Genomic DNA, 11,403 nt, shown 5'->3' on the forward strand with positions numbered 1-11,403 from the left:
ACACTTAACACAAAAGTTCTGAATAAATGTTAGCCGATTTCCTTTAAATAGGAAATCTGACATTCTATCAAAACCATAGAAGTTTTAGTATAAAATATAGAAAAGAAAATTGGGCCATTCATACCTCAATTACTCTTTCTCTGCTTTCTCTTGTATATTAATGAGTGGCCAGGTGACAACTTTGAACAGAGAAAAACTACAGGCTCAGCTATCATTGCTGAGAGTCAACATCTCTGCTAAAGGAGGGCAAGGTTCGTCTCTGGAAGGAAAGGAGCATCAAGAAACACGTGTTTATTGAACATTATCTACTGCAAGGGATCATGTGAGGTCTCTATGTGTGAGAACTAACTGTATTGAAAACTGCAGAGGAATTCCAAGTTGCACCTCTGCCAGGAAACCTGTCCCATCTGCTCAACTCTGTTTCTTGTTAGATTGAGTAAGCATGGGTGGAATCTTTCCAAATTAAAGTAAAAGCAACATTGGAACCAAATTCAGTCACTGTTTGTGGGATGTTGGGCAAATTGCAGAGCAGTAGGACTGGGTTACAAAGTGCTTTAGATACAAATATCTTATGTAATACATAAAATACCTATGAGATCGAGCGGTAGATTTTACATTAATTATTCCCCAACTCATCATGCCTCCCAGGATCCATGCCCTTGTGTAGTTTCCTCCCACATGATGCTGGGTTTGGTCACACGGTTGGAACAGTAGATGTGATCATGTTTAGAAGCTCGATAAATGCTTGCCTGTTGAAGCTTGTACTGTACTCTCAGAACACTGCCACCACCACATGAGAAAGTCTAGCCTCCTGAAGGATGAAAGAGCAGATGGACAGAGAGAGGCCCAGCTGTCCCAGCTGAGCCCAGGCCCCAGTTGATCTTCCAGCTGAAGGCAGCCACGTGCATAAGCCCAGGTAATACCAGTAGTAATTAAACTAGACAGACAACCCATGGAATAATGAAAAATTAAAAATTATTGTTTTAAGTCACTAAGCATTGGAATCACTTGTGACTGTGCAATGAATAAAAAACAAAAATTGGTGAGTGGAGTGCTGCCACAAAACAAAAATTAAAATATGTGGCACTGGCTTTGGGACCACATGGTGGGCAGAGGCTGGAAGAGAAGAGAGGAAATTACTTTTGGAGTCTGGAAAAAGGGCAACCCATATTTTTGAAACAATCAGCAAAATAATTTCCTGTGGTAACTTGTAAGGCAAAAACTGTACCTGATAAACTTATGGGTCTGGCTAATGCAATGTCTACACAAAATGCTAAAACAGAGGTTGTTTTTTGTTTTTTTTCTTTTTTTTTTTTTTTAACACTGCCTGATAAGGTATAGCAGAAAGAGGGATGAGTTAAAGAAGGAATCATTTAGTTTGCAAGCAGAACATAGAGGAAATGAGTAGGTCCCAGGACTTGCTGGATTGGAATGTAAGACTGTTCCTCATTTCCATTTTCTCCAGCTGGCAAAGGATTCTCAAAGTAAGAAATGGTTTCAGGGTAAAGATTAATCTAGAGTGTGGCTATAAAATCCTGTATTAAGGCCTCTAAAGGACTTTAGGAAGTTCTAAGTGGACTCTCAACTGGATGAAAGGGCTTCTAAGATTCGTAGAAGCCTCATCCCAAAATATCTCTGGGTAATATAGAGCTGGGCTGCCCAGGATGGTAACCACTAGTGATATGTAGCTATTGGGCACTTGAAATATGGCTAGTCCAAATTGGATGTATTCTAAGTGTAAAATACATGCTGGGTTTCAAATGTAATGTGGAAAAGTTTGAAAATCTTAATTTTTATATAGATTACATGTTGAAATGACAACATTTTAGATACACTGGATCTAATAAAATATTATAATTTCATCTGTTTCTTCTTACTCTTTTAAAATAGGTGGCTATTATAATTTCAGAAAACCACGTATATGACCCACACATGTGGCTTGCATTATATTTCTGTTGTAACATTACTGTGGAGAGAGCATTTGTAGAGAGAGGCCTGTCCCAGAAAGAATTATGGATACAGATTTTGTCTAATAGAGAGAATAATAATATGATACATGGAAAACCCATAAAGTTTTTAAAGGATTTGTATCAGATCGAAGAACAGTTTTATATGAATAACAGTTTAGATGATAAGAGACCTCTGGGCTCCCAACTTTCTATAAGCAAGAAACAGGCTGAGAAGGATACTTGGCTGCAAACATAGGTCATTACTTAAAAAAAAAAAGTTATTTCAGAAGATGGAATCAAGAACCCAGAGGGTTGAGTCAAGAATAGAGCCATATTTTAATCAAGGAATTCTGCCTGCTTGAGTGGAGGAATCTGAAAATATGTGCCCAGATACATATGTCAGAATTACTATGGTCCAATTACTGCTATTGCCTCCCATTACCCTCCTTTTTGAATGAGGATATCTATTAAGGTTACCATGTCCCTGTTTCAACATTGTATGGTGGGTTTATGGTTTAATTTGTAAGCGTAATTTAGAGGAAACAAACAGAGGCCAGGATATGCTATGTTGGAAGGCAAATCTCATTTCTGGATGAAGAGAAACTACATGTGAGAAATTTGATGTCTGGACCAGATGTCAGATCATCAAATCATGGACTTTGAACCTGACACAATCATTAGATGAGACTTTAAGTGTCTTGGAGGGATGATTATATTTTGCATATGGGAAGAATGCAAATAATTATTTCCAGATGGTAGACTTGTGGATTATAAGTGACCAAAAACTATTTGCAAATCTTCTCATTAAGAGGCAGAGTTTATTCCCCCATCTCTTAATCTAAGCTAACCTGTTTTACCCAATAGAATGTGGCAGAAGTAATGCTGTGCAACTTCCAAGCCCAGATCCGCAGAGGCTTCGCAGCTTTTACTGTTATCCTCTTGGTACCCTGAGAACATTGCACTGTGCTAAAGCCTGTAAGAAAACCACAGGAGTTAGAGTCCCAGCTATTCCAACCATCTCTATCTGAGGCCCCAGACATGGGAGTGACACCCTCTTAAATCTGTAGCTGACTGCAGTCACATGAGGTAAAGGAAGATGACAGCATGAGAGCTACTTAATTAACCCAAAGAAGTGTGAGAAACAAGAAATCATTGTTGTTTTCGGCCACTATGTTTTGGGGTGCTTTGTTCCACAGCAATAGATAACTGATATAATCTATTCAGTTGAACAAGGAGCTAGTTGAGCAGATGGTACAGGTTTTCTGGTGAAGATGTGGTTTGAGATTCTGCTACAGTTGGAACACTGTCACCACCATGCTCTTCATGACGTGGACCTCTCCACAGTGCTGCTTTCAACTTGCAGCTGACTTCCTCCAGAGTGAGTGATCCAAGAGTGTGAGAGAAGAATGAGTGACCAAGATGGAAGCTGCTACATCTTCCACATGTAATACAGGAGTAAAATATCATCACTTATCTTGTATTCCAGTCACACAGACCAACCCTTATAGAATGTGGGTAGGGACAACACAGGTTACTAATATCAGGAGGCAGTCATCATTAGGGGCTATCTTGGAGGCTGGCAACCACCTAAACCAATAAATAAATATAGTTCACATCTTGGTCTGTATTTCAAGAACCCCAAGGGGTTAATTTTCCCATATCATCCATTACACCTCTGTTTATCATGCTTCTTCACCTAGTTTTCTTTCCTTCTCAATTCATCCCATTCATTTCCTCCACCTCTCCAATTCCTTTAGGCCACGGAGCATGGCATTTAACGTCTTCTTGCCCTGACTGGAGGAATTGCTGCTGTTAGTTGGCTCAGTGTCAGTCCTCAGTTAGAAGGCTCAGTGATAGGGAGAAAGACACTCTAAGATCAGTGCACCCAAACCTTTCGGAGGGAGAACTATAAACGAATTCAACTTAATAAAGAACAGGGCAGCCTAGGATTGTAGGGAAACAATACTTGTATTTGTTGCTGGTTTCTGAGGAAATCAGTCTGGCAATCTGCCAGAAGAGCTATGAAATTTGTCATTCTATTTGACTCAGTGATTTCTTCTTTGGAGGCCATATGCCCCTGCTATGGTCTGAACTTTTGTGTTTTCCTAAAATAGACCCTTAAAGGTGATTCTAGTGAGGACTCAGAAAGAAAAGAGAAAAGCTGTAGAGAATGCCTTAGTATTTTTACAGACTATATAAGTGGGGTTGTTGTGAACAGAATATTGGTGAAAATATGGATATGAAAGGCCATTCTGATGAGATCTCAGAGGGAAACAAGAAACATGTTATTAAACAACGGAATAAAGGTGATCCTTGTTACAAAGTGACAAATAACTTAGTTGAATTGTGTCTTTGTCTTAGTGTTTTGTGGAAGGAAAAACTTGTGAGCAGTGAAATTGGATATTTGGCTGAGAAAAATTCTAAGTCAAGTGTTGAAGGTATGGTTTGGCTTCTCCTGGCTGACTATACTAAAATGTGAGAAGAGAGAAATGATGTAAAGATGAAATTGTTAATCCAGATGGAAGGAGAGCTGAAAGATTTAGGAAATTCTCAGCTTATCCATATTGTAAAGAATGAGAAAGTATATTTGGGAGAAAACATCAAGAGTGTGGCCAAATGACAATGATAGTTGACAAGGAAATTAGTCAACTATCTAAACAGAAACCAGGACCTATTGTCCAAGACAATGGAAAAATGGCTGTGAAGGAAATTCAGAAAATATGAGGGCTGCCACCTTCATCATGGGCCCAAGTGCAAAAGGCCCATCAAGCACTGGGTTATCATAGATTACCATTAGGGTACCAAAAATCAATGCAGAGTAGAGCCATGGGGGTGAGGCTGCCCCCATGACCCTAGATAGACGTTGCCACAGGTGTGCATTTCAGCCCCGAAGAGCCACAAGCACACAACTCTGAACCATGGCAGCTGTGGTATGGGCTTTGCCCAACAAATCTGTGAGGGCAGAACCACCACTCCAATGGATCCAGAAGGCAGAGTCTCTGCCCCAGTGTGCCTGGAGGGCACAGTATCAAGCCAAAGACTGTTTTTGAGTTTTAAGGTTTTAGACTTGCTCAGAACCAGTTACTCCTTTCTTCTTCCCTATTTTTCCTTTTTGGAATGGGAATGTCCATTCTATGCCTATCCTACCACTGTATCATAGAAGCATATAACACGTTTGGTTTCACAGATTCGTAGCTCGCGAGCAATTTGCCTCAGAGTGGATCATATCTTGAATCTCATCTATATCTAATTTAGATGCTATTTGGATGAGACCTTGGACCCTAGACTTTTGAGTTGATGCTGAAGTAAGTTAAGACTCTTGGCGCTATTGGGATGAAATGAACGTATTTTGCATGAAAGAAGAACATGAATTTTGGGGGACTGGGACAGAATAATATTGTCTGCATGTTTGTGTACCCCAAGAATTTATAGGTTGAAATCCTTATGAATCCACATAATTGGGATTAGTGCCCTTATTTAAAAAGAACCCCCACTAGCGAGCACCTTCCACCAGTTAGAGTAAGACAACGGTTATCTGCGAGGAAGCAGACCCTCACCAGACACCACATTGGCTGGCACCTTGTTCTTGGACTTTCCAGCCTCTAAAACTGTGAGAAATAAATTTCTATTGTTTATAAGCCACCCAAATTTATGGCATTTTGTTATAGCAGCCTGAACAGACTGACATGTCCAAAAGAAAAGCCCAAAGGAAAAAGTTAAAAAGTTGCATTCATTGGACCATCTCAAATGCTCAATAATAAGGAATTGGCCTGAGTAATAGGATAGAAAACTATGTTCATATAGTAAATGACAAGTATGTTATTTCATTGACATTTGCCCGTGTATTAGTTCTCACACTGCTAATAAAGACGTACCTGAGACTGGGTAACTCATAAAGGAAACAGGTTTAATTGACTCACAGTTCCACATGGTTGGGGACGCCTCACAATCATGGTAGAAGGCAAAGCAGGAGCAAATCACATCTTGCATGGCAGCAGGAAAGAGAGAGAGCACGTGCAGGGGAACTCCCCTTTATAAAACCATCAGCTCTCGTGAGACTTATTCACTATCACGAGAACAGCACAGGAAAGACCTACCCTCATGATTCAATTACCTCCCACTGAGTCCCTCCCACGACAAGTATTATGGGAATTATGGGAGCTACAATTCGAGATTTGGGTGGGGACACAACCAAACCATATCAGCCTGTGGCTATGAAATAAAATTATGTTAGAAATAAAGTAGAACAAAGTAGTAAACACATATTGCTAAGATCAAGGTTTTGAAAAATCTAAAGTGATACAAATAGATGATTGCTGATTAGGATCTGGGAGATTAAATTTTTTCATGTAAACACCATTTTCCCAGGAAGTCAGGTGTCTTTGACATGAGGAGGAAACTTTTTAAAGCCATAATAGGAAGTGGTTTTAAATAAACACAGCAGCACCTTCTGAGTCTCAGTTTCCCCATCTGCTGAATCAGTGTCATGTACCTATATCCCAGGATTGTGAAGATGAAATGAGATGAACCATCTGAGCACACCCTGTCCACTGGGAAGGAGTTTATAATCAAGGCGCCATAGTGGAGGCAGCATGGAATAAGGGAAACAACTTGAACTTCAAATTATGACCCCCATTTACATGCTGCCTCCATCACACCTAGTACTGAACTTTTACTGAAACTTGGTATCTTCAACTGTAAAATGGGTCTTTCTACTTTGCCAGGCTCTGTCGTGATTAAATGATGTATCACATGTAAAGAGTAAAACACTGGGTACACAGTACCTGCTCAATTAATATTAGTCTTCTCCCTTTTTGTTGTTTCAAATCTGCAATCTTTTTCACTCTCTTTTTAAAAAATTCAAAACGAGAGAAATCCTTTGAAAATGAAAATAAGCAACTTCAGACCAAATATCAAAGAAGGTGATACCTGACTGATTCATTACCAAGTTATACAATAAAAATAGTTTCTAAGATGTTTAAGGGGATAGGTCTCGGTGTGCCGCTCAAGTTACCCAGACTCATCCAATGGTCTTGGTGTTAAGGAGGCTGACCTTGGCCCTCCTCTGGCATCCCTAGTCTTGTGAGACAAGACCCGCATTACTGATGATTTGCCTGTAGATTACACACACGAACAGGTTCGAGTTGTGACAGTTGTGACAGCTTGGGAATGAGCTATCACGTGACTAGTTAATTGTGGGGTCACAGACAAACAGGTTAGAGATTTCCCAAACTCTACCTGAGAGTAGTTTCAAACAGGTATTAGGAATTCGTCCCAAAACGAGAACTCTTGGTTCTAGGTAGGTTCTGGGGAATATATTAGCTGAAAGTCAAGGAAAGGAAAAGAGCGAGTGTGGACACTTCCTGACTCCTCTTAAAGCAGGAGTCTGTCTCCGGAAACAGCAGCACAGTGGAAGTCAAACATATGCTCCTGCGGAGTTAAAGTCAGCCCTGAATAGCAAGGAAAGAACAGGATACACAGTCCTTGTTTGTAAACAAAGACCAAGATAGATGTCAGCTGCCAGACCTCAAAGGGAGGCACGACAGGCCACTTGGAGAGAGAAGTCACAGGCAGCAGAGGAAGTCCTTTGGTCTCCCTGGTGGTCTCCAGCAGACCTTTCCAGAGGCTCCATGGAAGAGCAAGGGAGCTAAGAGGGCCAGAAGGGATTCTGCCTAAGTGCCCACCTCACAGGGCTGTACTGTCTTCTCCTGGCCAACTTTCAAGATCAATTTGATTTTCACTCTCATCACAGGCTGTGGTCGAATGCTTTGGAGTCAGGCACTTAGATTTGAATCCCCCAGCAGCAAAGAAAAGTCTAAGCATCCATTTTGGGTTTTTGTTTGTTTATTTGTTTTTTGTTTGTTTGTTTCTGTAAAATGGGGATACCAGTAGTCCTTACCTCATAGGGTTGCTGTAAATAATAAATTAGATCAGGTATGTAAAGCCTTTAGCACAGTACCTGGCACATAAGCTGGCGCTTAGCAAATGCTGGGTGCTGTTATTGCTATTGGGTGCTGATTTCTTCCTCTGCTTTGTCATTTCCTCCCGGGTAGCATTTCTCACCAGAACTAGGAGACACGAGGAGCTAAGGGACCATCAATGACAAACTCAGACATTTTCCAGAGTGGGGAATGATGTTATTTATAGCAACCAAGAGAAGTAGCTGTAAGGAAGCAGTGAAAAGGAAGCACATGTGCTGGTAATGAGGTGACCTTTACATCTATCAACCTTGCCTCTGGGCCTGCCTCAGTCCAGCTAAGCAGTCAGCCTCTTAGGGCAGGTGAGGGCCCCATGCTAACATGCAAGGAGGTTCAAGAAGGTTTGTTGAGAGCCTAGGGCATTCAGATTGATGCAAAAGAGAAAAGAAGATTCCCTTGGAGACACCCAGGGAAGAGTCTTCCAAAGGGGAAGGGGCTCCACCCACCCCACTCCCCATTCAACTTCATTCCCAGGGTTTTGGGGAGAGGGCAGGGCAGAGAAGGTATTTGGCCCCTGCCTTAGAGCCTGCCGTTAGTCAAGAACTACGGCCCGTGCCCAGGGAACTCAGGGATCACAAACAAGATCCAAATCTAATAGCAGTGCTCTCACTATTCTTGACCTTGGAGAACTGGATCTTAAGGAAGCTTGAGCCCAAAACAGAGAGGAACACAGTATTTATTTTCAACAGGGTGTCATTCCCACGTATATATAGACAATATATATTTTTATAGCAGGTCAGTACACAAGCCACCTTAGGAGTTCTGCTATAGTAAATGCACTAAAACTCTGCAGTTGTCTTTTTGTTGGCAACACTAATAAGAAGTAGGTAAAGGTTATAAAGAAGAAATTTTGTATTTTATACACACACACACACACACACACACACACTATACACACATATATAGTCCAGGACCTAGCACTGTGCCCCACATACTACACACACATGTATAGTCCAGGACCTAGTGCTGTGCCTCACACACTATACACACATATGCAGCCAGGACCTAGCACTGTGCCCAAAACACAGAAGGTGGTGATTAATGTTTCCAGAACAAGTGGTTACAGAGATGCATTTTAAAATGACCCAGCATCTGTCTGTAAGCCAGTATATAAGAGTTTCTCCTCTCTCCCTCCCTCATATTCTATCTCCCTCTGTGTCATAAATACACATGCAGAAACACAGACACACACTCACAATGGCAAACAACAGATAGCCTCAGTATTTGGCCATCTTAACAGTAATGCAATGACACAGTTCATAAGAAGCTTCTCTAAGAATTGATTGCCTGGTTGCTGACTCACAAACTTAGTCTGCTTTTAAAAAGTAGACCTAGAAATTCTCATAAAACTCCACTTTGTTCTTTTCCATATTCCCTTTATCACTTCCTTCTGTCACACATGCATCATATTTTACTTTTACAACACTTGGGATCTGGTTATGACAAACTCTGTAACAGCTCGTTGTATTCATTTTACAGTTTCTTGTCTAGTTTTGCTAAGTTATACCCCTCATAAAAGAAGTGCAGGAACCCAAAATATGTAAATGTCTCCTTTTCCAACCCAGAGGGTAAGCATGTAACTGATACTAATGTAACTGACACCTACTTAATGTTTCCCAGACTCTTAATAACTGCCTTTTTAAAAACTTATGATGGTGTCTTACAAGAAGTCATTGTTGGGCTCTTGAAACATTTAGAATAAAATGGTGCATCAAAGGGGCCTGTCTTCTGGTCAGGTTTTCAGCTGTGTTTTTGAGAGTGTTCTTAACAAAGGCAAGTGTGTGTCTGGAGCACAGGACACGTGTACATAAACACACACACTATAAGCAAAAGTACAGAAAGCACAGGCACCGTCAAGTCATGAAGACGTGAGTTTCTTCCTAGCCCTGACAGCAGTGGCTGTTACACTGGACAACCCAACATATCCCCTTCCCTAAAGAATAAATCATGAGACAGATCAGCTTCAGCAGCAGAACCAACTCTCAGCAGTTTGGGCTGGTTTGCAGACAAATCAAATTATTTAAACCTGTGCCCATTGTACTGGTTCTACTGTGCCCATTGTACTGGAATTTAACATTAAATTTGTCTTCAGATTATATTTCATAAAAAAGGGTAAGAAGAAACATTTTTTTCCTACCTGCTGCTGGAGCCACCAGGAGCCAGGCTGCTGCTCTCAGAATGGGGCAGTCTCCAGGCGTTAATCTTCAGCTCCTGCTCCTGGAACCAGAATTGTCGAAACAAAATTTTCAGTTGCTGTGAGTAAGCAGGCTGTTTACTTCCAGCCACTTCTTTCCCATTCCCATGGCTTTTTGAGTGCCAGAGCTCAAGGAAGAATGTTTGGAGAGAAAGGGATTGAGATTGGGAGAAAGGGCAGGAGAAAACAGTGTTAGTTCACCCAACACCCTTCCTTCAAGGAGGAAAGCCCTCTTTCTCCAGGTTTAATTTCTCATAGAAGATCTGCCACTGCATTACTCATGTAATTGCTACATTGCCCCTTCACAAACAGCAGACATAACTTTTTGGGCGAGCCTCCAGATTTCTGATGCATGCCCGTACCTGTCTGCAGAGATATTGCTGTGCCTGGGAAAATTGGGAGGGCAACATACCCACCCAAAGGGAGGACCCAGTCTAGATTATTAATCAAGTTCTCGGGATAAAATATACCACAAAAAATGCAGAGGCTGGTGTGAGCTTCTCCATCCATAGGGCATCCACCTCACTCATGGGATCACTGGTTAGGGATCGAACTTCATTCAAACAGATCAGCAGCTACACTTTGTCAAGCTTTGACTTGTTTCCCCAAAGAGGAAAGGAGTAGCAAGGATTACTATCACAGAAAGAATGTGGTTTTCTTACTCCAGGCAGTCAATGTAGGAGCGTCAAAGATGACAGATGTGCAATTAGAGTTCCTTTAAATTCAATACTATGAAATACAGTATTTCAGAAGACATTTCAAATATAAGGCTAGCATTACAGAAGCTCCATGTTTGATTCATTCCTAGTTTCCAAGAAGCTGGCAGTACTACAGTAGGGAGGATACAGAAATAGGGCAGAAGTTGGTAAATCTTGCTCTGCTGTTGACTACCCATGTGACCTTGAATAAATCCCTTAACCTGATTTCCAAATAAGCAAAATGAAAGGATTGGGCTGGAAGACTGGCATAATAACAGAACACCACCTCTCACTTTTACATCGATTCCATCTTGTTCTTGGATCAAAACTTTGATTTTCCTGTGGGGAATCACCCTTCCTCTCAGCTGTCATGGGTGCGGTTGATACCACCCCCAGACTTCTTCAGAAGTGGGCCTGTGGCCAAGTCTAGCCAATCAAAGTTACTGTGAAAGTTTCAGAGATGGGCTCCTGCCAATGGGAGTCGGCCCTGGAATTTTTGCTGGGAAGGGAGGTTCTCATTCTGCTGTGGTTTCTAATCATAGAAGCAGAGCCTAGGGCTGCTGGTGGCCACCCTGGTAAACGAG

At 41.4% G+C, this 11,403-nt stretch overlaps 1 protein-coding gene across 1 annotated transcript in view; it reads right to left on the reverse strand.

The window, feature by feature from the left end:
• FRMD6 (FERM domain containing 6) overlaps positions 1-10,377 on the reverse strand; it is a 257,129-nt gene extending 246,752 nt beyond the window's left edge. The window contains exon 1 of the mRNA XM_011999738.1: positions 10,065-10,377. The gene's annotated coding sequence lies outside the window, so the exon portion shown is untranslated. The remainder of the gene's footprint in view (positions 1-10,064) is intronic.
• Between the last annotated feature and the right edge of the window lie 1,026 nt (positions 10,378-11,403).

The sequence above is a fragment of the Mandrillus leucophaeus genome, unplaced genomic scaffold (assembly GCF_000951045.1).
Source record: "Mandrillus leucophaeus isolate KB7577 unplaced genomic scaffold, Mleu.le_1.0 Scaffold60, whole genome shotgun sequence".
In the NCBI taxonomy this organism is placed as follows: domain Eukaryota; kingdom Metazoa; phylum Chordata; class Mammalia; order Primates; family Cercopithecidae; genus Mandrillus; species Mandrillus leucophaeus.